The sequence below is a fragment of the Capricornis sumatraensis genome, chromosome 4, assembly GCF_032405125.1.
Source record: "Capricornis sumatraensis isolate serow.1 chromosome 4, serow.2, whole genome shotgun sequence".
NCBI lineage: Eukaryota > Metazoa > Chordata > Mammalia > Artiodactyla > Bovidae > Capricornis > Capricornis sumatraensis.
The window spans coordinates 63617013-63642707 of NC_091072.1; the positions used below are offsets into that span (position 1 = coordinate 63617013).

Consider the following 25695-nt stretch of genomic DNA (forward strand, 5'->3'; position numbering starts at 1 on the left):
CTACTGTCAGCTAACATACAATGCTTACATTGGGCAGCTTTTATGCATATTGAATCATTTAATCCTCAGATTAACAATCCTATGAGACATGTTAGTGAGTAGTAGGGCTTGGATTTGAAGCAGAAGCTTATTCTTAATTATTGCACAAATTAATGTAGGCCAATGATTGAGATTGGGATGGGGTATTTAAGAGTGAACTACTCAGTACAATGGTAGTTTGTACGGTGGGATTCAAATATGAAAATGTTATGTATGCTTGCTGGACTGAAAGTCCACCTACACATCACAAGGGAAAATATATTTAGCTGTTTTGACATTATAAAGTAGTCATGGCTTGACTTATCCAAAGCATTTCCATTTGTCCTTTTCTATTTCTATTTTCAGGAAACTGAAAACATTCTAACAAATAAAAGAAGTGTTCCCCCATTCCAACTATTCTAAAGACAAAAATAATAACTCAGAATAACAGCAAGATAAATTTGATGAATCAGATACCATTGAAAACCCACTTAACACCCACATTGACTGTCTGTCTGAAAAGTTCTAAGTTCTATCATTTTTAACAAAGCCCAGAGATTTCACTCAGCTCTTTTGGTATCAAAGAAAAGAGAAATTTCTGAATCACTGTGAGTGCTTTTTATAAAACATCTAATTTTTAGAAACAGTGCCTGCACCCGTACTCTGCAAATCAAGGAACTCGGTAAAAACTTGTTGATCACTTAAGTGCTAATAAATAGTGTCTGGTTGATATTACATGATGTTTCCATAAATGGGAAATGTAGTGATTTTTATGCATAGACTCCTTGGAACCAGGAAGACATACCTAGAAGATAGTTAGTGGCCAGCAGTAAAGCTGTAGGTTATTTATGAGTCAGTTGTATGAGACCAGAGAAGAAAAGCATTTCATGTTTAAGAATTGTCTCTGTATGTCTTATAGAAAAAGTCAGAGAGAGACTGACAAACAAGATGGCCTGAACAATGCTTGGGGTCGTTTACAGAACAGAGTCCCTCTGAGGACTCTGAGGTCAGCCAGCTTGGCCAAAGACCTGCTCTTCCCCCTGTTGGCTCTCTCTCCCAGATTCCGGTTCTAATCATGCCCACCACTTGCCAGCTAAGTCGCTACATCCTGCATCTGTCCTCTTATTTACGCTTGGCTTCCTCTCCAGCTTTTCTTCCGTCTCTAATAATCTGTATCTGACAATTTTCAGACGCCTGATCAAAACCTAGGTGCCGGCTCCTAGACTGTAGCTTTTGTGCACTTAGTAGACCTGTACTCATTGAACCAGTCCTATAACGCCTTTGAAATTAAATTCTTGCCATTTAATTATGCACCAGGTCTTTTATTACGCTTAGATTTTTCTCTTATTAAACTGCTTGACAATAGAGTCTATCATTTCCACATCTTTTCCATATGCCAATGAGTTGCTCCTCGTGCAATGCATCACAGCTAGTAGAGATTCCACAGCGATAGCAAATTATAGCTAGACATGAAGAATTTCATGTCTTCAACTTGTCTGTACCATTGTGAGGGCTCTGTGAAAGATGTATCATTAGTTCTTGGTATTGTGACAAGAAGCTGCAGCACCATCAGTGTTGACTGCCAAAATCTGCAGATAACATCTGCTTAAATTCTAGGAGCAGGTGGAAAGCTACTTGATCACAGTTAATGCATGGAAAGCCAGTTAAAACTGTTATGAGCATGGTTCTGGGGAGTTAAACTCTCCAGTCTCTGCCACTGTTTATAGTTAGTTGAGCCAATTAACCTCTTTAACCTCAGCTTTCTGTGCTATTTGTTGTTGTTCAGTAGTCATGAAGTTGTGACCGATTCTTTGTGATCCCATGGACTACAGCATGCCAGGCTTCCCTGTCGTTCACTAACTCCTGAAGTTTGCTCAAATTTCATGTCCATTGAGTTGGTGATGCTATCTAATCATCTTAGGTGAAGATAATCATAGTATCCTTCTTATAGAGTTTTTATAAATATAAAGAAGATATTAATAATGCAGATAGCACTGTACCTGGAACAAGGGAAGCCCTCTATCCGGATTAAAATAATTAACCAAGAACTCAAATATGTTTTAAAGACACAACTACGTTTTAAAGAACACAACAACAAAACAACAACTATGTTTTAAAGAACAGAAATATGTTTTAAAGACTACTGCTAATGATGCTCAATGTACCCTGTTTTGAGGCTTAACTTATACTAGTATTATTATTGAAGTATTTTATAATTAATAGTTTTTAATCTTGAAAGCAGTGTGGCATCCAGGTGTCACTGCAGCGTGAGCTTCATTCAGACATAGGTTAGAGTTCTAGTTTTTCCACTTACTAGTCAAATGGCAAAGGACAAGTTGGCTAATATCTTGAAACTTCAGTTTCCTTCTCTGACATGAAGCCAAAAAAGGCCATTCTTACTTGGTGAGAGGGATGAAATTGCATGTAAATCCTCTAACAGTCAATAAAGACAGCTGTCATGAGTTCTGAGCCCTCTATTTTCCTGATTATCCTAAGGGACGGCAGCTGTGTAAGCTGAGATCAGTCTATAGCAGAAAGCCACACAAGACGCTTCACAGCGTCTTCCTCTTCCTAAGGGCATTCTCTCAGAGTTAAGAGGCAAGTATTTCTCTGGGAACAGGCTCATGTGGGAGAGCGTGGAGTAGGCAATTTGTGGACTCATTTTCCATCGTGTTGGCAGAATGTGGGTTGTCATCACAGGCTGGGTATTGTCTTTGATTCCTGCAGTCTTACAATTGTCACACTGTGGCATGGTGTTATTTTCATCTCTGTGATGGACTGATTATAAGGTAAAGCTGTACAGCCTGACCAATGTGCCAGGTGTCTGCTGTCAAAACTCCAAGTATTATTACTTTAAAAAAACATAATAGAGATGTGGAGGGGAAACAAGGAGCCACTAACCAGCAAGCACTTCAAACCACAGCACAAAGAGACCAGATGCTGCTAGGCTGTATTTTGCTAGGATAAGTTCTACTTAATCTTCCCTGGAATCAAATGATGAATTCAACCAGTATCTGGGGGTGATTTAGTCGGTAAGTCAGGTCCAGCTCTTTTGTGACCCTATGGACTGCAGACCACCAGGGTCCCCTGCTATGGGATTTCCCAGGCAAAAAAAACTGGAGTGGGTTGCCATTTCCTTCTGCAGGGGATCTTCCCAACCCAGGGACTGAACCAGCATCTCCTGCAAGTGGTCTCTTGCATTGCAGGTGGATCCTCTACGGCTTGCTGAGTCACCTGGGAGGTCCAGAGCAACGAAGTTGAAAATTATTTAGCAACATCAGGAAGTGAAGGCAGTTTCTTTTTCTTTTCTCCACTGAAGGGGCAATGAGAATGTAGACAGAAGGCATATAGAACTATCCAAAAAGCAAAATAAAAATCTAAGTAATTCAATTCATTCGTCCTTACATAAAATAGAATTGCAGCCATTCATTCATTAATCCAGCTTGTACTAGGAACTGAAAAATTCAGGGGGTATAATAATTACTACAAGGACAAACACAAAAATAAAACAGTCCTTGACCTCAAGAGGCTTATATTCTAGACCCTCTGGGATCCAATGCCTGACGAGCTGAGGTGGAGCTGATATAATAATAATAGAAATAAAAGTGCACAATAAATGTAAGGTGCTTGAAGCATCCCGAAAACCATCCCTGGCCCTGCCTGGTCCATGGAAAAATTGTCTTCCTCGAAACTGGTCCCTGGTGCCGCTAAGTGTCTGGGGCCACGGTTCTAGAGGTTTAGCAAGCAGAAACCAACCAAACCAAGAAATAAAAAAACACCATAATTACAAACTAAAATAATACCTTTGAGCATGGAAGAGAGAGAGAGAGAGATGAGAGAGAAGAATGACAGGGAAGGATATTGCAGAAACAGGCACCTGGAGGAGTCATTTAAACTGAGACGTAAAGGATGGAACAAGGAATGGATGTTTTCAGCTGAGGGAACAGGATGTGAGGAGACCTGAAGGCCGGAGGTAACAGTGTGTGAAAAGGCCCGAGGGAAGAATTCACTGAGAGGAGTGAGTCATGTGGAGAGAGTCAGGACGAGAGTAGAAAAATAGTCAAGGGCGAGCTCATGCAGGCCGTCTAAGTCATGACGCGTCTTGTTAGCAGACTAGGAACCCACTGAACAGTTTCTAGGAGGAGAAAGACATAATGTGATTTCAATAATCCAATATAACAATTGGAGAACAGGCTAATGAGGCAGATTTCTAAAACTCAGATCTTGGCTCCACCGTGTATTAGCTGCGTGACCTTGAGCAAATTGCTTTGTTTCCTCATCTGCAAAGAGCCGTAATCATAGTATCTACTGCACTGTTTTGACATTTAAATGAATTATTTCATAGGAACCTGATAGGACAATGGCTAAGACATAGTAAGTACTAAATTTTTCACTTTAAAATTATTCATTTTATGTTATGTTCATTTCACCTTAAATTTTTAAAAAGCAAAAGAATGGATATCCTGTTTTGTCTCTTTCAACTGGATGAAGAGTTGCTCAAGTCAAATGGGAGCAAAGGAGCTCAGTGTTCTGCTTGGGGTATTTGAGTATGTGACAGGCGCAATTTACACAAATGAAGAAGCAAGAAATAAATTATCACAACTCAAGACATAAAAATTATAACAATGGAAGTGTTTTACATGAGTAAGAACATTTAGACAAAAGATAAGACCTAGGACCACCTCTGAGCAATGCCAAGATTTGAGAACCCAACAGAAAAGATTGAGAAAGGGAAGGAAATTAGGAAAATGATCCTGGAAACCAAGGGACAAGCATACTTCAAGCAAGTGGAGTGTCAACTTTGACGTATATTGCTGAGAAGCCAGGGAAGATAAGGGGAGACCTCCACTGGATTCGACCTCCTGAAGGCTGTTGCTAACCTTACCAGAGAGTTGCAGGTAGAAGAGGCATAGAAGAAGGACATTGGACTGGGTTGAAGGCTGGAAGAAAGGTGAGGAGCTAGAAGCAGATTTTTCAGTGATAAATTTAGAATTCAGTTACAAAGGAGAACAGAGAAATAAGGCAGGAACTGAAACAGTATGTAGGGTCATTAAAAAAAAAAAAGTCTTTGAAGGAGGAAAATGCTACAGCATGCTTGTATGATAAAGGGAATGATTACGTGAACAGAGAGATGTTACTGCTGAGGAAAAGCATGAATAACTCAAGGAGCAAAGTCTTTGATTACACAAAAGGTAGCGGAAGCCAGTGCAAAAGTGGAAAAATGTCCCTTCTTGGCAGAGGAGGAGCACTTCCATCATGGTGGAGGAAGGGGAATTGGGAAGCAGACGCACTGCACTGGCAGGTTTTGTGGTGGGAAGATGAGTTCACTTTCAATGACTTCTGTTTTCTCAATGAAGTATGAGTCTGGGTCATCCTTGAGAGGAGGATGTGTGGGAGGCTTGAGGAAAAAGGAGATGATATGGTACAGTCATCTCACAGAGAGGGAGAAACTTAAGATTCCTGAGCAGCTCTGAGTGCTGGTCTGAGGGTGCTGAGTTCTGCATCAGTCATCTTGGCTGTGTGACTTTACCCAACAAACTTGCTGTGTCTTGGGTTTGGGCAAGTGAAAAGCAGGGAAGATTCCTGCAACCTTAGAATAGCTGTTATGAATCACCCCAGGCCTATGGTGTCCGCTTCCTGCTTATTGGCTAGTGAGCATCAAAGGAAGTTCAACGAGCCCATCTGTTAAATATAGAAGAGGAGAGACCTCAGCATCAAGATGTTTTGTGCCTGGAGAGCTGCCAGCAGTAGTAACAAGTTCAGTCCAGTTCAGTCGCTCAGTCGTGTCCAACTCTTTGCGACCCCATGAATCGTAGCACGCCAGGCCTCCCTGTCCATCACCAACTCCCGGAGTTCACTCAGATTCACGTCCATCGAGGCAGTGATGCCATCCAGCCATCTCATCCTCTGTCGTCCCCTTCTCCTCCTGCCCCCAATCCCAAGGTTATGTCCAAATCCTTGGCTCCAGATAGCCAAGGCATTCAGTAAGAAATAGTCTTCCAGCTGTACTTTCACTGATGATCAGAAAGGGTTACCATGGAAATTGTCATATTAGAAAGGTCAAAGTTGTCTCAGGAGCTTCAGTGCAGCCTAATTTGGTATGAGATATATCTGAATGAAAAGACAAAATACAGAAGAGGTGGAAAGAAATGTACGTGTGTTTCTTCCAAGTATGTTGTTTTGCTGTTGTCCAGTTGCTAATCTTTACAACCCCATGGACTGCAGCATGCCAGGCTCCTCTGTCCTCCAATATCTCCTGGAGTTTGCTCAAATTCATGTCCATTGAGCAGGTGATGATATCTAACCATGTCATGCTCTGCTGCCACCTTCTCTTGCCTTCAATCTTCCCAGCATCAGGGTCTTTTCCAGTGAGTCAGCTCTTTGCATCAGGTGGCCAAAGTATATGAATTTCAGCCTCAGCATCAGTCCTCCCAGTGAATATTCAGAGTTGATTTGCTTAAGTATTAACTGGCTTGATCCCCTTGTAGTCCTAGGGACTCTCAAGAGTCTTCTCCAGCACCAGAATTCAAAAGCATTAATTCTTCGGTGCTCCGTCTTCTTTATGGTACAACTCTCATATCCATATATGACTATATACAGCAATCTATTTGAGCTAAATTGTGTCAAAATAATTTCCAAATGAATGCGGTTTAAATTAATTGACCTGATAAAGGAATGTGAGAAAAGGACAAATATAATGTTTATAAATCCTGTAGAAATCTCTAAAATAAAAAGTAGTATATGAAGAAAGGGTGGATTTTAATTGTGTCAGAAAGGTTTTCATACAGATTGATCAAAGAAGGAATGCTGCAGCCACTAATGTCCTTATGACGCATCACACGAAACCTCTGTGCCATCCTTTGGGAGTTTTCCTGTCTTTCATCACTTCGTTCAGTGAGGCTCACATGTCCTCCCCTGCTCCTCACCATCTGTCCACAGCTACTCCTCCTTCAGGGATCCATTCTGTCTTCTCATTATGCTTCAGGTGGCAGTTTAACAAACTCTCCAGGAAGATTTCCATTATGCCATTCAGTCTTGTTAATTCCATTTTACAGAATACCCTTTCTTGAGAACACTTAATGATTATATTTTTTGGAGGGTGCGGGGAATTGTTTGGTAGCCATCTATCTCTGCTAACCACTATATTCCCAGTTTTTGTCATACATCCTGGCACACAGAGACCATTACATACTGTGAAAGGAAAGAAAGAAAGGGAAGAGGGGAAAAGGGGTAAAAACAGGGAGGAAGAACAACAGGGATGCCACTCAGCCTACAAAGGTTTTCTCCCTTCTTTGAACTCATAGGAAATTGGTTCTTTGCCCTGTATTTAATACTTAAATATATGCCATTCTGATACATCTCTTGTGTTTTCTGATGTACAAATATTGCACACACAGTTAAGTACTTAAATGTGTACGACTCATATCATTCATATGTAAGAATACAGGAAATACCATATGCTGAGAATGGCATCAAAAATGCCCTTGAACATGTAGGTAATTTATCATTAATCTTCTAGGGTTTTATCTGAAATATTGTGTTTATTGATCTTATTCACTTTTTAAATTGTAATTTTTTGAAGTATAGTTGTTGGCAATGTTTCAGGTTTACAGAAAAGTGATTCTGTTACACACACATATGAATATATTTATATATCTCTGTTTCTTTTCCATTATGGGTTATTACAGGATATTAAACATAGTTCCCTGTGCTACACAGTAGGTTCTTGTTGTTTATCTATTTTATGAATAGTAATTGTATATCTGTTAATCCCAAATTACAAATTTATCCCTCTCCCTCTTTCCCTTTTGGTAACCATAAATTTATTTTCTATGTCTGTGAGTCAATTTCTATTTTATAAATGGGTTCATTTATATTACATTTTTAGATTTCACATATAAGTGATCTCATATAATTTTGTCTTTCTCTGTCTGACTTGTTTCATTTGGTATGAAAATCTCTAGGCCCAACCGTGTTGCTGCAAATGGCATTATTTCATTCTTTTTATGAGTAATATTTCATTGTACATTGGAATACATACATCTTCCTTACCCACTCGTCTATCTGCCGACATTGCAGTTGCTTCCATGTACTGGCTATTGTAAATGGTGCTGCTATGAACATTGGGGTGCGTGTATCTTGTCAGCTTAGAGCTTTCTCCAGATATATACTAAGGAGTGGGATTGCTGGATCATATGTAACTCTATTCTTTTTTAGTTTTTTAAGGAAACTTCATACTGTTCTCTAGTGACTGCACCAATCTGCATTCCCATCAATAGTGTAGGAGGGTTCCCTTTCCTCCACACCCTCTCTAGTATTTATTATTTGTAGATTTTTTGATGATGGCCATTCTGATTGGTGTGAATTGATACCTCATTGTGGTTTTGATATGCATTTCTCCAAAAATCAGTGATGTTGAGCATCTTTTCATGTGCCTCTTGGTCATCTCTATACCTTCTTTGGAGAAATGTCTATTTAAGTCTTTTTCCCATTTTTTGATTTTTTTTAAAATTGAGCTGTACGAGGTGTTTGAATATTTTGGAAATTAATACCTTGTTAGTTGTATCATTTGCAAATGTTTTCTCCCATTCTGTAGGCTCTTTGTTTTGTTTATGGTTTCCTTTGCCATATAAAAGCTTTTAAGTTTAATCAGGTCCCATTTGTTTATTTTTGCTTTTATTTCCATTACTCTCAGCAGATCCAAAAATATATTGCTGAAATTTATGTCAAAGAGCATACTGCCTATGTTTTCCTCTAGGAGTTTTATAGTATCTGGTCTTACATTTAGGTCTTTAACCCATTTTAAGTTCATTTTTTATATGACATTAGAAAATATTCTAATTTTATTCTTTTACATGTATCTATTCAGTTTTCTCAACACCACTTGAACTTGGGCCTTTCCATGGGATGATATAATCCTTAAAAATCCTAAATGCCATCTAAAAGTAGCAAGGGGTTCTGACTTTCCAGCTTTCATTGCCCATCGCTCTCAGCTTCACGTTTTGTGTGTGTCAGTCACTCAGTCGTGTCAGACTCTTTTAGTTGAGTTCAGTTCAGCCACTCAGTCATGTCTGACTCTTTGCAACCCCATGAACCGCAGCACACCAGGCCTGCCTGTCCATCACCAACTCCTGGAGTCCACCCAAACCCATGTCCATTGAGTCGGTGATGCTATCCAACCATCTCATCCTCTGTCGTCCCCTTCTCCTCCTGCCCTCAATCTTTCAGTCTTCTCAAAGATGTCAGTTCTTCCCATCAGGTGGCCAAAGTATTAGAGTTTCAGCTTCAACATCAACCCTTCCAACAAACACCCAGGACTGATCTTTAGGATGGACTGGTTGGATCTCCTTGCAGTCCAAGGGGCTCTCAAGAGTCTTCTCCAACACCACAATTCAAAAGCATCAATTCTTCTGTGCTCAGCTTTCTTTATAGTCCAACTCTCACATCCATACGTGACCACTGGAGAAACCATAGCCTTGCCTAGACTCTTTGCGACCCTGTTAACTGTAGTCCACCAGGCTTCTCTCTCTATGGGATTTCCCAGGCAAGAATACTGGAGTGGGTAGCCATTCCCTTCTCCAAGGGATCTTCCTGACTCAGGGATTGAATCCAGGTCTCCTGCATTGTAGGCAGATTCTTTACTGTCTGAGCCACAGGGAAGCCCGCTTCACGTTTTCAGCTCTATGAATTCTGAACAGTGTTCATAGTTCCTCAAGGTCCCTTTCTGTCTTCTGACTGCAGTGTTTTCTTCTGAGGCCCAAACTCTACTCATTCAAGACTCACTGCATCCTCCGCATCACCTAGGAAGCCCTCTAGCATTCCCACCACCCACTCTGTTCTACATGAACTACTGTATGAGTCCCTACTTCACTGCAAGACTATTTTCTTTGTATTCTCGGGGCTTAGTACATGGGTGGAAATTCATAAACTCCATAAACATTTATGAAACTGAGCTATTGTTCATTTTGAAGCTACACCCTTCATGATTTCATAGACTTCACTTTAGCCTTGCTGAATATTTGCTCCAGGTTAATTACTGTAATTTGTGTGTGTGTGTGTGTGTGTGTGTGTGTGTGTGTACTTCTTTCTAATTGTATTTCAAGGTCTTCCCAAAACAAGGCCCTGGGAATCCCCAAGTTGAAAAACACCCTTGGGCTTGTTCTATTGCTATCTTGTATTCATACTTGGGTATTCATTCACAAACATTAAACTCCAGGAAAGAAGAGTTTGTCCTGTGACAAAACAGGACTCCCTCCTCCGTGGCATGAGTCCTTGGCTGGTTTCAGAGTGGATGGTGGCCAGTGGGGAAGACACACAGGAATTTTTCCTTGGAACTGAGGTGGGATGAAAAGGGCCTGCTGTGTATATCACCATCTTTTCCCTGACACTTCCCCTTCAGTTTCTGAGAATATAACAGTAAACAACCTTTGAAGATGGGCTTCCCAGTGACCCAATGGTAAAGAATCCGCCTGATCATGCAGGAGCTACTTGAGATGCAGCTTTGATTCCTGGATCAGGAAGATGCCCTAAGGGAGGAAATGGCAACCCACTCCAGTATTCTTGCCTGGAAAATTCCACAGACAGAGGAGCCTGCCAGGCTTAGTCCTTGGGGTCACAAAGAGTCGGACGTGACTGAGCGACCAAGCACACATGCAGCATTTGAAGATACTGGGTGACATTACATGAAACAGAAGCACACACTTCCAATGTGCTGTGCTTTCAGAGATTCTGGGCTTAGCTCACCTGCCCAGTGAGCTGAGTGTTGCGTTTGCCTCCATAACCAGCTGAGCCCGCCTCCTTGAGGAAGCCCACTCTATTCTTGGTAGCACAGTGGGCCACTGAGAGTTGGAAGAGGCACAAGAACCCTGAGATCCCCTGAAAATTCTTCCCTGGCAAGGCAATTTTATGAACGAACTGTTCCAAGCAAATGACACCAAACTTCCCCCAGCGCTGCTCAGTCATTCTGCTGTCTGTCAGAGGGACGCTTTTATTCTTGACCTTGGCTTGTCTGGGTTTCAAGTCAAGTTCCCAAACAGACTTTAGATTTGGAAATCCCCAGGTCACATAAGGGTTTCCCTGGTGGCTCAAACAGTAAAGAATCCTCCTGCAAGGCAGAAGACCAGGGTTTGATCCCTGAGTCAGGAAGATCCCCTGGAGAATGGAATGCAACCCACTCCAGTATTCTTGCCTGGAGAAACTCATGGACAGCGGAGCCTGGCGGGCTGTAGTCCATGGGATCACAAAGAGCTGGACACACTGAGCGCACACATACACACAGGTCACATGAAGTTCCACTACTCCAAAATGAGTTTATGGTAGGAAAGGTTACTTTCACAAGGATACCACTGAAAATCTTATTCAGGCAAAGTCTTTCAATGATCCTCAGCACTAGTTAATTCACCCCATTAACCCTTTGGATGCCTAGAACAAAGGTCAAGAAATGTTTATCTGGGACTTCCAAGCCACAGAGTTTCACTTCTAATTGTCTAAGTCACACTCTGGTATGCAGTTGCTACCAGGAATCATTTAGGAACCCTGATGCCTAAACTTGAGCTCCTTTCATTTCCTCTGCTTCTTCTTTCTTGCAAAAGCACCTGCTTTTCTTGGGTAGCTTTGAGGGCCTGATATGCCTTCTTTCTAGGTGACTTTCTGGAATCAAAAGGGTCTCTGTTTTATTCTTCCTCTGCCATCTTTCTAATGTTGCGGCTACTGCTCATGCGCAGCCCCAGTACCTTAACTAACCCTAGAGAGGTCGGACGGGAGGGGGAGGGAGGCTCAGGAGGGAGGGGGATACGTATATAATTATGACTGATTCCTGTTGTTGTACAGCAGAAGCCGACACAACATTGTAAAGCACTTATCCTTCAAATAATAAAATTTTTTTAAATAAATAAAAGTTAACCACATTAGGAGAGGGCATGATACTTACCCAGAAAAAGCTTTTCCACATTAAACCATCCTTTTTTAAAAACTGTATATCGGTTATACAAGCCTGTGTCATAAATTTAACAAAATTATTCATTCCTATAAAAATTACTTTTAAAAAATATCATACTATTTTATCCTCAGAAGGTGGCATCAGCTTCTACCACACAATAAGGTAGAAAAAATGGCATTAAATGGACCTCTTGAAAATAAGAATGCATGCTTTTAGTCCAGGCACTCTTCAGGTTTTCCTCTTTCTTCTTCACCCTATTCCCTCTCTCCTACCATTTTCCTTCCTTTGTTCACCTCCATTTCCCTTCTGCTTTCCAACTGCCAGTAGCAGATGGGACTGGACTTGCTTAAACTCTTGTAGAGCAATCATGGGTTTTAAGTTTGCTGATGGCTTTTCTAGAATGAGGATATAGGCAGCATGGAGCACAGACTGGGAAGGTAGGCTCATGCTCCCAGGTTCTAAATATCACCAAATCAGAAGAGAATTGCATTTGTGAAACTGGATAGAAACTCTTTTTATCTTATAGTAACCCCCTACACCATCCTTAGCACCAAATGCTAAAGAAAGGGTGAGAGAAAGGGCAAGAGTATTTACCAGAAAGGGGACTCTCTGCTGGGACATTATAAGTAGCATGAAGAAAGAGTGAGTTAGCTTTCAATTATCAGTGCTAAACCCACAAAGGAAAGGATAGGAAAAGCCTGCCTCTAACTGTAAAGAAGGCTGGGGAATATTATCTAGCTACATGTTCAAATGAAGAGTTTGGGGAGGGGTGGAACAGTCAATCTGTTCCACAGTGACTTAGGCCCACTTTTTAGCTAGGTAACTTGATCTAGTACACAAGCCTTAAAGGCAACAATTCAAATATGTGAATTTACTAAAGCACAAATTGCAACTAAAGCACAAATGTGCTATACATTTTGCTTCATGTGCCGTTCTTTGGAAAGAATGGTCTGTTTTGCTATTATAAAGAACCATGCTGACACAAACTGCTGAATCATTATGTGCAATGAAGGAGTTTTATCCCTGGATTAGGTTACTTATAAGCTAACAGGTAGAAGAGAAAAGCTCAGCCACAGAATAAAAACACAGACGCAGAACACCATCATTCTATGCTTTATGCAAACACACAAACCCCTCCCACAGGAGGAGGCGGGGGAAAAAGGAGAGACAGAAAGGAAATGTACACAAGGAATTGAACCAAATCAAATGTTTTGGGATATGCTTGACTACCTGCCCTGAAGAGGAATAAGATGAATTCATAAGATTTGTCTGGCCTGGTCTCACAGTCAATAACTGTTAAAACTGTCAGGCCTAACATGGATGACATCATGGAGGGCAAGTGAAGATCATTTCCTTCTACGATGATTGGTCCTTGAGGTTTGTTTATACACCCAGCTGCCCAGGCCTTGTTGTGAGTAACCAGATAGCATAGGTTTGAAACAGGCTTTCCATTTGCATCACTGGGCAATGAGTGCAGCCAACAGGAAGCCCAGTGACTGAGATAACTTGTTTTAATTGAAATCAATACCAACACGGGCAAAATCTGCCTGGAATGGCAGTGCTACGCTCTGATGGAAGATTTTCCTGGTCTCTGCCAATGATAACTGTGATCAAGAATGAACTGCTAACTTCAGTGGTGACATATAGTGCTTTCCAAGAGGAAAGAAAAAATCTTTGGACCAGTGACAGTTCTCAATACGGAAAAATTTTTTTTTACTTCTTCAAGTCACTATTAGGTCTCAGTCCCAGACTCAAGGCCAATTCCAATTTGAGCTTCCATTAAATGGAAAGAGACAGTTCGCCACCCTCGTCTCTCTTTTGCCAATTCTTCTCCATTCTTTCTTTTCCACTTTCACCCAGTGAAAGAGAGAATGGTGAAAACGAGGATAATTCCAATCCTCTTCCCTGTGCAGGGCTGTGTTCTACTACAGAGAACAGCAAACTTTGTCTATAAAAGGCCAGAAAGTAAATATTTGAGGCTTTATGAGCCATACCATCTTGACTGTGTCTATTCAGTTCTGCCTATGTTATGCAGGCACATAGATAATATATAATGAATAGATGTCCTTGTGCTTCAGTAAAACTTTATTTGTAAAACAATCAGCAAGCCAGCTTTGGCCTATGGACCATAGTTTATGGACATGGTTATGGAGAGTAGAGTTTATATGTTTTACTTATTCTCACTGAGGAGACTATTACTATTCTTATTTTACAAATGAAATTGGCACCCCCAAAAAAACTTTCACTCTAGTTATGGGTGAAGCTGTGTCTAACACCAAAGGTGAATCTCACATTGAAGCAGCCTATACTTTCCAGTTTTGTCTGTCTCCTGCCTGACTGAAGAAGGCAGTCAGGTAGCCTGGGCAATAGTAGAAACTGCACCCCTGGGCCTGATTACAAATTGTAGCTGCTAGTTTGAAAAGTTGCCCAACTTCTGGTGCAGTGATCCAGTGTTGTTGTTAATGTTGTTTAGTTGCTAAGTTGTGTCTGACTCTCTGTGACCCCGCAGACGGCAGCACGACAGGCTCCTGTCCTCCGCTATGCCCGAGAGTTTGCTTAAATTCATGCCCATTGAGTCAGTGATGTTATCTAACCATCTCATCCTCTGTTGCCCTCTTCATTTGCCTTCAAGCTTTCCCAGCATCATGATCTTTTCTAATAAGTCCACTCTTCACATCAAGTAATCAAAATATTGGTACTTCAGCATCAGTCCTTCCAATGAATATTCAAGGTTGATTTCCTTTAGGATTGACGGGTTTGATCTCCTTATAGTCCAAGAGACTCTCAAGAGTCTTTTCTAGCACCACAATTTGAAAGCATCAATTCTTTGGTGCTCAGCCTCCTTTATGGACCAACTCTCCCATCCATACATGACTACATACATCTTTGTTGGCAAAATGATGTCTCTGCTGTTTAATATGCTGTCTAGGTTGGTCATAGCTTTTCTTCCAAGGAGCAAGCATCTTTCAATTTCATGGCTGCACTCACCATCCACAGTGATTTTGGAGCCCAAGAAAATAAAATCTGTTACTGCTTCCACTTTTGCACCTTCTAATTGCCATGAAGTGATGGGACCAGATGCCATGATCTTAGTTTTTTGAGTGTTGAGTTTTAAGCCAGTTTTTTCACTCTCCCCTTTCACCCTCATCAAGAGGCTCTTTAGTTCCTCTTCATTTTCTGCCATTAGAATGATGTCATCTGCATATCTAAGGTTGTTGATATTTCTCCCAGCAATCTTGATTCCAGTTTGTGATTCATCCAGCCCAGCATTTCGCATGATGTACCCTGCATAGAAGTCAAATAAGCAGGGTGACAATATATAGCCTTGACATACTTCTTTCCCTATTTGAAACTAGTCCATTTTTCCATGTTTGGTTCTAACTGCTGCTTCTTGACCTGCATACAGGTTTCTCAGGAGATAAATAAGGGGGTCTGGTATTCCCACCTCTTTAAGAATTTTCCACAGTGTGTTGTGATCCACAGTCAAAGGCTTTAGCATAGTGAAGCACAAGTAGATGTTTTTCTGGAATTCTCTTGCTTTCTCCATGATCCAACGAATGTTGGCAATTTGATCTCTGGTTTTTCTGTCGTTTTTAAACCCACATCTGGAAGTTCTTAGTTCACATACTGCTAAAGCCTAGCTTGAAGGACTTTGAACATAATTTTGCTAGCATATGAAATGAGCACAATTATTTGGTAGCTGGAACAATCTTTGGTACTGCTATTCTTTGGCATTGGAATGAAAACTGATCTTTTCCAGTTCTGTGGCCACTGCTGAGTTCTCCATATTTGCTGACATATTAAGTGCAGCTGCTTTAACAGCATCATCTTTTAGGGTTTGAAATAGCTCAGCTTTAATTTCATCACCTCCACTAGCTTTGTTGGTGGTGGTGCTTTCTAAGGCCCGCTTGACTTCATAGTCTAGGATGTCTGGCTCTAAACGAATGACCACACCAGCATGAGTATCTGGATCAATAAGACCTTTTTAATATAGTTCTTCCGTGTATTCTTGCCACTGCTTCTTAATATCTTCTGCTTCTGTTAGGTCCTTACTGTTTCTGTCCTTTGTGCCCATCCTTGCATGAAATGTTCCCTGATATCTCAGATTTTCTTGAAGAGATCTCTAGTCTTTCCCACTCTATTGTTTTCCTTTATTTCTTTACACTGTTTATTTAAGAAGGCCTTCTTATCTCTTCTTGCTATTCTCTGGAACTCTGCATCCAGTTGGGCCTGTCTTCCCTTTTCTCCCTTGCTTTTTGCTTCCCTTCTTTCCTCAGTTATGTGTACAGCCTCCTCGGACAACCAGTTTGCCTTCTTGAATTTTTTGGGAGGAGAGATGGTTTTGGTCACTACCTCTTGTACAATGTTACAAATCTCCATCCATAGTTTTTCAGGCTCTCTACCAGATCTAATCCCTTTTATCTACCATCACCTCTACTGTATAATCATAAGGATTTGATTTACATCATACTTGAATGGTCTAGTGCTTCCCAAATGGCTCGGTAGTAAAGAATCAGCATGCCAAGCAGGAGACTCAGGTTTGACCCCTAGGTGGGGAAGATCCACTGGAGAAGGAAATGGCAACCCACTCCAGTATTCTTGCCTGAGAAATCCCATGGACAGAGGAGCCTGGCAGGTTCTAGTTCATGGGGTCACAAAGAATCAGACACAACTTCGTGACTAAACAGCAGATCCAGTGTTGACCTAACCCAATTTTTCATGAAACAAGGTATATAAAAAGTCAATACCACCAAAAACAAGTACTGTCTGAGCATATAAACCTTTAAAGTTTTTTTTTGCTCATGATGGCCCCTGCAACCTCAACTCCAATGTAAAAAGTCAAGCATTGGGCCAGATTTGAAGGATATTTGAGCATTACTTTGGTATTACACAAATACCATATTTATAGGATCTATGTGTTTAATGCCCACCAGAAGGGTGGAAATTGAAAGTATATATATATCCCTAGAGCTTTGTGTAACACCTGACGCATAGAAAGTTCTCAAGAAATATTGTGCCATGTCTTCATGGATTACTGAGGTAATAAAATGTATTTATTATAAATAAAAATACAATATACAGTTGCAATACATATTATAATAATTATGTTATATTATTATAATTAGTATATATCATTATAATTACATGTAATATTGTTCTATTACATGTAATTATAATTACATATAACAATATATAAATAAATTAAAGGTTTTTATAAGCAGTGTAATAGAAGTAAGGTATTATGCCTGCTTTCTGTAAGCTGACACACCAATAGAAAAGAAGAGAGACGCATTGTTGTTGGCCCTGCATTATTGCTGAGGAGTGAAAAGTGCTCTAGTTGTTCAGAAGAGAACAGAAAGCTTAACTCTCTCTCTTCTGTTGGCATAGCTTCATAAAGGAGATGACATAGAAGTTGGTCCTTGGAACTGAGTAAGATTAGTCAGGAGGAAATGTTGGAGGAAGGGCATCTTGGGCAAAGGAGACGTGGTGAGCAAAGCCAGAGAGATGAGGAAAGGTGGGGCGTGTTAGGAGAAGAGAAGCTGTTTGGTCTGACTACAGCACTGGGCAGGAAGGGGGAATAATGAAAGATATGCCAGAAAGATACTGCAAGGAGATCAAACCACCAGTCAATCCTAGAGGAAATCAACCCTGAATATTCACTGGAGAGACTGATGTTGAAGATGAAGCTCCAATACTTTGGCCACCTGACGTGAGAGCCGACTCATTGGAAAAGACCCTGACGCTGGGAAAGATTGAAGACAGGAGGGAAAGGGGACGACAGAGGATGAAATGGTTGGAGGGCATCACCGACTCAATGGACATGAGCTTGAGCAAGCTCCAGGAGTTGCTGAAGGACAGGGAAGCCTGGTGCGCTGCAGTTCATGGGGTCACAAAAAGTCTGACACAACTGAGTGACAGCAACAGCAACAAAGACCAGAAAGACTAGCCTGGAAGCAAACAAGACTTAAATCATAGTAGAAGGGTTTTGAAATAAAGCCTAATAATTAGAAATACATTTCCAAACAGAAAAACAGTTCCAAGATTTCCATTTTCTCCAAAAATTGGAGTTATTTCCTAATTGAAAAAGACATTGACAGAAAAAGAAATGGTGCTGAATTGTAATAAAGTGAAAAAAAAATTATAGGCTGAAGGTAGAAATTATGTCATGAAACACTCATCTGTAACGTTATCATGTTTTTTATTTGCTAAATATGTGAATTTGCGTCTATTCTCATTTATCATTGTCTCAAGAGGATTAGTTAAGAGGTACTATAACCTCATGCAGTAGGAACTGAATCTATTTTTTCTCATTGTTGTATTCCTGGCACCTAACACAGTGCCTGATATGAAGTAGATATCAAATAAATGTTTAAAGAAGAAGTGAATAAAGTCATACTGCCCTTCATATTCATAAAAGCAAGCATCATTTTTTTATTTATTTCTAGGTTTAGGAAATTACATGTCAGTTATTTGAAAGTCAACTAGGAAATTCACCAAAAAAAAAAAAAAAATGTTCTATCTAAACACCCAACAAAACAACAAACACTGCTTAGGTTGAGACCCTTGCTTTAATTTTAGTGTTGATTGATAAAAGAATGAATTAAACCTAGGTTCTTATTTTAAAACCAAATTCCTTTGAATTTAGCCATATGTGAGAGACCTGTGTAGTCCATTATTTTTTGGTAATTACAAATAATTTTAACATAGAAGGAATCCTATGTTTAAATTAAAGACATGATCATCAGCCTCCTGACTGTTCTTCCAACCCACGCCCATTGCCCACTTGACCTACTCTGCTCCCAAGTTATCTTCTTCAAGTATGGTCTTGATTTTAGCATTTTGTAATCCCAAATGAATGGGTCAGTTTAAATGGAAACATTTGCAAAATTTTACTAGCAATCTCCTAGCAAGAATATTGCAACAACAGAAGGTAAATTATGGCCTGCAGCCTAAAGAGGGTTTTCATGGGAATTCCTGTGTCTGTCTGGGCTAGTCTTTGGGGTCTAGACTGAGGGAAATCACTCCCTCCATCTGCTAATCACTGAAGCTAAAGCAGGATTTCCGTGCCAAGTAGGCAAAGCATAATCCTTAGAGACACTCCTGCCTCTGAGTGAGATGATGAAACCCCCAGATGGTGGCTTGTTATTTTCATACAGCACAGGCAGGTGTCCAGGGTCAGCTAGGCATGAACCTGAAGCATGAGAATGGTCCAGAGCTGAACAGTAAATGCAGGGTTTTTCTTTTCCTTTCCTTTTCTCTTCTGTCTTTTGTTTTTTCCTCTTGTTTGTTTTCTGTTTTTAGCTATTGTTTGTACTCAGAGAACATTTCTTGGTGGTAACGGTCACAGTGGTGGTAGATGGCGTCCATTGCCTGACAAGAAACAGCTAGCTTCTGAGGTTATTGCAGTGGTTCTCTCTGAGCAGTGTAGCTTCCAAAAGTGGAGGTGGAAATTAAATGGCATTTATGTAGCAAAGCTGTAGGGATAATTAGTAATTCGACACACAGCCAGGCAAGGTCAACAGGAGGAGTAACATAGCATCATATGACAACCATTTAATGGGCTGTGTGAAATGAGTGGGTGGTCGAGGCTCAGCTCTGCCCAGGTACTGGTTCCCACACTCCTAGGCTCTGGAAAGGGTCAACTGCACACAAAGAGTCACACATACAGCCCTGACTGGATCGAGTTAGCCGCCAAAGCCCCATTAGACCAGAGGTTGGAGTTCTGTCTGGTTAAAAAAAAGTCATTCTATGAAGCTACAAATGCATGACATTTTAAGTGTACTGACCTAACTGAATTATACCAGTTGGTATAATTTTTCGGCTTAATAGTTTTTCCATTTCTTTGCCACTACATTATGAAAGGAACTGGGCAGAGTCATGCTAATCCTGTGGAAAATGAGATGTTTGGATAGAGAAAAGGCAGGAAGGCTTCCTGTTGAAGGTTTTACTAGCTGCAAAAATTTAAAATGTCCTCCATTCATGAGCAAGGCTTCACAGTACCCTGACACCATGAGAATTCACCAGAGAATTGGGTGGAGCTCAGCCAACACTAATTATGATGTTTTCACTTCTTCACCTCAACTGATTCTTAAGAATTTCCATTTCCAATGATGCCAAGCCTTTCTTTAACAGTAGAGATCATTCTTTTTGTATTCAGTGCAAACCAATTAAACAAGCAGGAAGAGTAAAAACTTATATCGTCATGCTAAGAATTTCTACTAACATTTTTTTTCTAGGATTTTTTTTTTGTAGATATTTAATTCAGCTGGCATTTGTCACAGACCTACTGTGTCCTATTACAGAAACCATCTACCCTATGCTCTGGGTTCGATCTAAAGAAAGCCTAAGGTCAACACATAAATAGCGTTCAAAATTCTTTACAACAGATGTCAGCAAACTTTTCTTGTAAAAGTCCAGATAGTAAATACTTTCAGCTTCAGGGGTCAAACACAATTTATTCTCTGCACAACTACTCACCTCTGCTTTGTAGCCTGAAGGCAGCTATGTACAATACACCGATGAGTGTGTATCAATAAAACTTTATTTTAAAACCAAACCGGACAGTGGATTGTAATACAAAGTTACCCAAATGTCAAACTGAGAGGGAAATGAAAACAACCAACATTTACTATTTTACTGAAAACATAATCTGACTTCTTTCAATCATTATTGTTCAGTCGCTAAGTCATGTCTGACTCTTTGTGACCCCATGGACTGTAGCACACCAGGCTCCTCTCTCCTCCACTGTCTCCTGGAGTTTGCTCGTATTCACGTCCATTGAGTCGGTGATGCTATCTAAGCATCTCATCCTCTGCTACCCCGTGTCCTTTGCCTTCAATCTCTTTGAAGGCAGCATCAGTTCCAGGAGGTTGGCTCTTCGCATCAGGTGGCCAAAGTATTAGAGCTCCAGCTTCAGCATCAGTTCTTCCAATGAATATTCAGGGTTGATTTCCTTTAGGATTAACTGGTTTCTTCACTTTGCAGTCCAAGGGACTCTCAAGAATCTTCTCTCTTTCAGTCATAGCTGTGAAGAATTAATCCCCTTAGTCAGATGCAGAAGCAGCTTCACAGTCAGAGTGTTTTATTAATTCATGATTTATGCTTTACCTAACTTTCAAAAAAAAAAAGTCCCAAGTGGCTGTCACTGGGAATACATGCATATAGATTCATTTGCATGGTGTAGGCAAAGAGACTTGTCCAACTAAGCAATTCTAGGTAGAATTATATGTCATTAATTGGAAATTCAGCTGAGACAAAAAATTTGCCTTCCTTTAACACTTAGTTAAGATGGACTGTGTCAGGCTTGAGCAGACAAACAGTGAGGGAAGAGGGCTTCTCAGGAAATGAGCAAATCAGATCACGAGCCAACAGAGAAAATACTCTTTAAGACAGAGTACGAGCGAAACTTAGAGTTAGTGTCAAATCATACCATTATGCCTTATTAAAGAGGAGAAAACAGGGAAAAAATTTAAAAAGCCTAACATTTTTAGAGAAATTACTATATGCCTAACATGATATTAATAAGTAATTTAAAATGAGCTATCCATTCAAATTTTTTAATACTCCAAAGTAAGTATGCTTATCTACATATTACAGGGGAGAAAAAGAAAAGATTTTCCTTAAATGTACATACTAGTACCCCTTAGAATTGGAATCTGAACCCAGCTCTCTCTAGTTCCAAAGAATATGGCTTCCTGTTATACACACTGCTTCATGAGCACAAAATAACAGAATGCGGCCTATCTTAAGTCAAGAATCCCCTTGCACCTTCCTAATTCATTTAACCCACAATATGGTCTACTTGTTTGTTCATTGTTGAATCAAATCATGGTCAATATAGCCATAATCAAAACCCAATCCTATGATTGGTATATTGTTCCTTGGGTTTGAAGTTAACTAGCCCACTAGATGGAGGAGCCTGGTGGGCTGCAGTCCATGGGGTCCCTAAGAGTTGAACACGACTAAGCGACTTCACTTTCACTTTTCACTTTCATGCATTAGAGGAGGAAATGGCAACCCAATCCAGTGTTCTTGCCTGGAGAATCCCAGGGACAGAGAAGCCTGGTGGGCGGCCGTCTATGGGGTTGCACAGAGTCAGACACGACTGAAGCGACTTAGCAGCAGCAGCAGCAGCAGCCCACTAGAGATCAAAGAATAGGTCATCTGTCAAAAACTATATTCCCCCTCCTTTCTCACTCAGTTAACTGAGGCTGGCTTTCAAATAATCCATAACTCTCATGCATTTAGCTACCAATTAGTCCTGAGAGTATAATAAAGAAAAAGAAAAAGAAGAGATAATATTTACTGTGTCTTAAGTATGTACCAGTCAGTGTGACATTATTCTGAATTCTTTGATGATCATATTAGGAGACTAGGGCTGTATCTCCATTTTATGTAAACTGTCTCTCACTAAGAGTCAGGATAATTTGCTCTGCGTCACCCAACTGGTAAACAACAGAGCTGAGATTCAAACCCACATCTTGTTAAATTACTTCTAAATACAGACCTTAGAGAAAAATCACATGGTTGTTTTTCCTGATAAGCAGGAGAGCAGTCTTCCTGATGAGACTTCCAGTTAGGAAGGTACTTTCTTTCTTTCAGTACCTGAATGCACTTTTGACCCCAGGAAAGGAGTTTGAGGAAGAGTAAGCAGTAGTATCCACCCTTCCTGCTGTCTCAAGAGCCCCTGCAGAAATTAGAAGCCAAAAGTAGTAAAAAAAAAAAAAAAAAAAAAAGAGAGAGAGAGAGAAAGAAAGAAGGGACAGACATAGTTGAAGGAGAAATAGAATCAGCTTAGTAATAAAGTCATTTCAGAAATGTGGTTTGAAGAATTTAAACGTATGTACATGTTGCTCCAAAAGTGATCAAAAATAAAATTCAAATACTGTACTTGCCAGTACTTGTATCTTACTCACACAGAGATAGAATTTGTACAAAATATAAAAGAAAGTGGATAAGAGTTCTTTCATTTCTCAACAACCAGCTTCCTAGAGCACCTCATAATAGGTTTTTCAATGTCATGAACACAGGAATCCAAGACTTTATGCTAAAGTTCAGAAAGCCCACAATCTATATGCCCTCACCTAAGATTGTGAGTCAAATGACAAACCATGCATTTTGGAACCAAAACATTCCAGTTTTCTCTGAATTGTTACACATATATTGTCCTTACAGTCTTTCCTTACAACAGAGAATGGTGATAAATCTCTTTGCCTATATGGAATCAAGATATGATTCTTAAACAACAAAGACTGTAATTGTATTAGCAGCACAATGAGTCACCCTATCACTTATATCCTGAATAAATGTGAGATACATCTGTTGAAATGGAATCCGTGGGCTCCCTTTAATGGGCCAAATGTCTCCAAGGACAGAATAGTGGGAGGAAGTGATCCAGCTGCTCAGACTACAAATCTTTTGTCCTTGAAAGAAAAATCAGGGAAGCATCCTGTAGAAAAAAATAATTGTATGCACTTTGCCTTGGGAAAAGATTAACAGAGCTTAGTTAGAGCAGCGGTCATTTGACTATTTCTATTTCTGTTATTCCTCACAAGAGGTATGGCAAGAGTGAATTTTCCTCCCTGATGTGTTTCTCAAGTTGTGATTTTCAAATTTCTTCAAGGATACTTCAGGGGGCCTAAAGAGAGGCCCTACCCACTCCCATTGCTTCTGCAAAGCAGACACACACACACACACACACACACACACACACACACACACACACACACATACACCCCACATAAAAAAAATTCTCACCGAATGAATGGAAAGAAGGGTATAGTAGATAAACTACCAAGGGAAGAGATGAAGCTAATGTTCCTTAGTGTGGAAAAAAAAAAAACACAAGGCATAAAAATCACTGCATAAAGTAGGGACATCTCAGCACTTTGAAACTGCTCGGGCCACTCTGAATGGCCCTGTGCTGCGCGACGTGCTGTGCTCACTCAGTCACTTCAGTCATGCCCGACTGCGATTCTATGGACTAGAGTCTGTCAGGCTCCTCTGTCCGTGGGATTCTCTAGGCAAGAAAATTGGAGTGGGTGATCTGAAAATGCCCTTGGACCAGGGCAAACTCTTTTCTTCATGAGAGAAAGTTGGCCTAGGGTTTGGGTGGGAAAGGAAAGAAGGGGCCTATCTGAGAAATGGAATATTTCCTGCCATACCAGTAAACAAGGATGTCACAATCATCAGCAGTTGCAGCCACCATGGATGGTGAGCTGGTGAGCCCTGAGGGAACTCAAGATGGAAAGAATATCTGCCATTTGGCAGCCATCAGGCTGCAGTCACTCCCCATGGTGAACCCAGAGGAAACTCAGGATGTGAAACCTCAGGAAACTGGCCCCAGATAGCTGAGGTACATATCACAAGAATGATTTCACTGAGCCCAGACTCTTGCATTTTCCCATACATAGAAAAGCACTAAATTCCTTAACTTGAGATACCTAATTTTCTTTAATTAACATCATCTTTTGCTGTTTGACTACCTGCACTTTGTTGTAAAACTTATATATAACCTAGGTCCCCCCACCCTCACCACCACCCCACCCCTGCCCTCCACCACCTCCTTGGAGCAGTCCTCTCAGGGTTACTTGAGACGCTGTCTCTGGGGCCTGAAGTCATAGAGTGAAGTGAAAGTCACTCATTCCAACTCTTTGTGACCACATGGACTATACAGTCTATGGAATTCTCCAGGCCAGAACACTGGAGTGGGTAGCCTTTGCCTTCTCCAGGGGATCTTCCCAACCCAGTGATCAAGTTATAAAAATTTCTCACCACATAAAACATAACTCTCAACTTTAGACTGTGAACATTTTTTAAGCCCACATATTCTACCATTGAAAGGGAACTTGCACAATAGCTGCTCCAAGTTTCCTAGGGTTGACACTCCTTCTTGTCATTCTCACTGCCCCCAACATCACTGATGTAGGCGGAGAAGGCCATCATCTAGAATCTTCAGGAAGATCATGACATTGCTTGCCCTGACCCTCCTATGCATGCCCCTGAGAGAGGAAACCTCAAAGGACAAAGGACACATTAGAAAAGCTGTGCCTCACAAGTCACTTATCTTGTTCTGAGAGGGTCAGGCTTCATTACTTCTCCTATTCTGCTGAAAGCAAAAAAGAAAAGAGGGAGGGAGCCCAACGCTGCTGAGGAAATGGAGTGGCGGGGGCACCATTGAAGATGATGGAGTAGTTCTGGCAAAGGCCCTGGCAACTGCTGAATGTGCATAGAGGTGCCCGCCTTGGTGTAAGCAGCAGAAAAAAAAATACCAAGCAAGCCGAGCAGCTTGGAGCAATGGCAGACAACAAGAGCATGCAAGGGAGTAAGGCAGACTCTGGCCAGTGTGTGCAGGATATACCCAAGGAATCGTGCACTCCTTGCTGTGAGTAAAGATGAAATGGGAAATGCATAAAGGATCACCTAGGGATTTCATGATTGAAATTAGCCACTGAAAAGACTGGGGACCTCTTGGGAGTTTTGTTAACAGCAGGAAGATCATTATCATCACATCTTAATGAACATTTATTGGACATTTGCTTTGGCCCAAGGATTGTGGTAAACCCTATGCATGCTTTTTCTCTATAGTCCCCATAACAACTCTGTATGGTACGCACTGTACTTTCCTAGAGTGATATGGCCATTTTACAAAAAAAGAAAGGGAACCACTTGGAAAGTTAAGAATATTGCCCAAGATTACATAGCTGGCATATGGGAGGGTGAAGACTGGTTCTCAGGCC

At 40.7% G+C, this 25695-nt stretch overlaps 1 pseudogene; it reads right to left on the reverse strand.

Annotated features, from left to right (window-relative positions):
• Positions 1-10752: 10752 nt before the first annotated feature.
• LOC138078579 (large ribosomal subunit protein uL30-like) lies at positions 10753-12403 on the reverse strand (annotated as a pseudogene).
• Positions 12404-25695: the final 13292 nt, after the last annotated feature.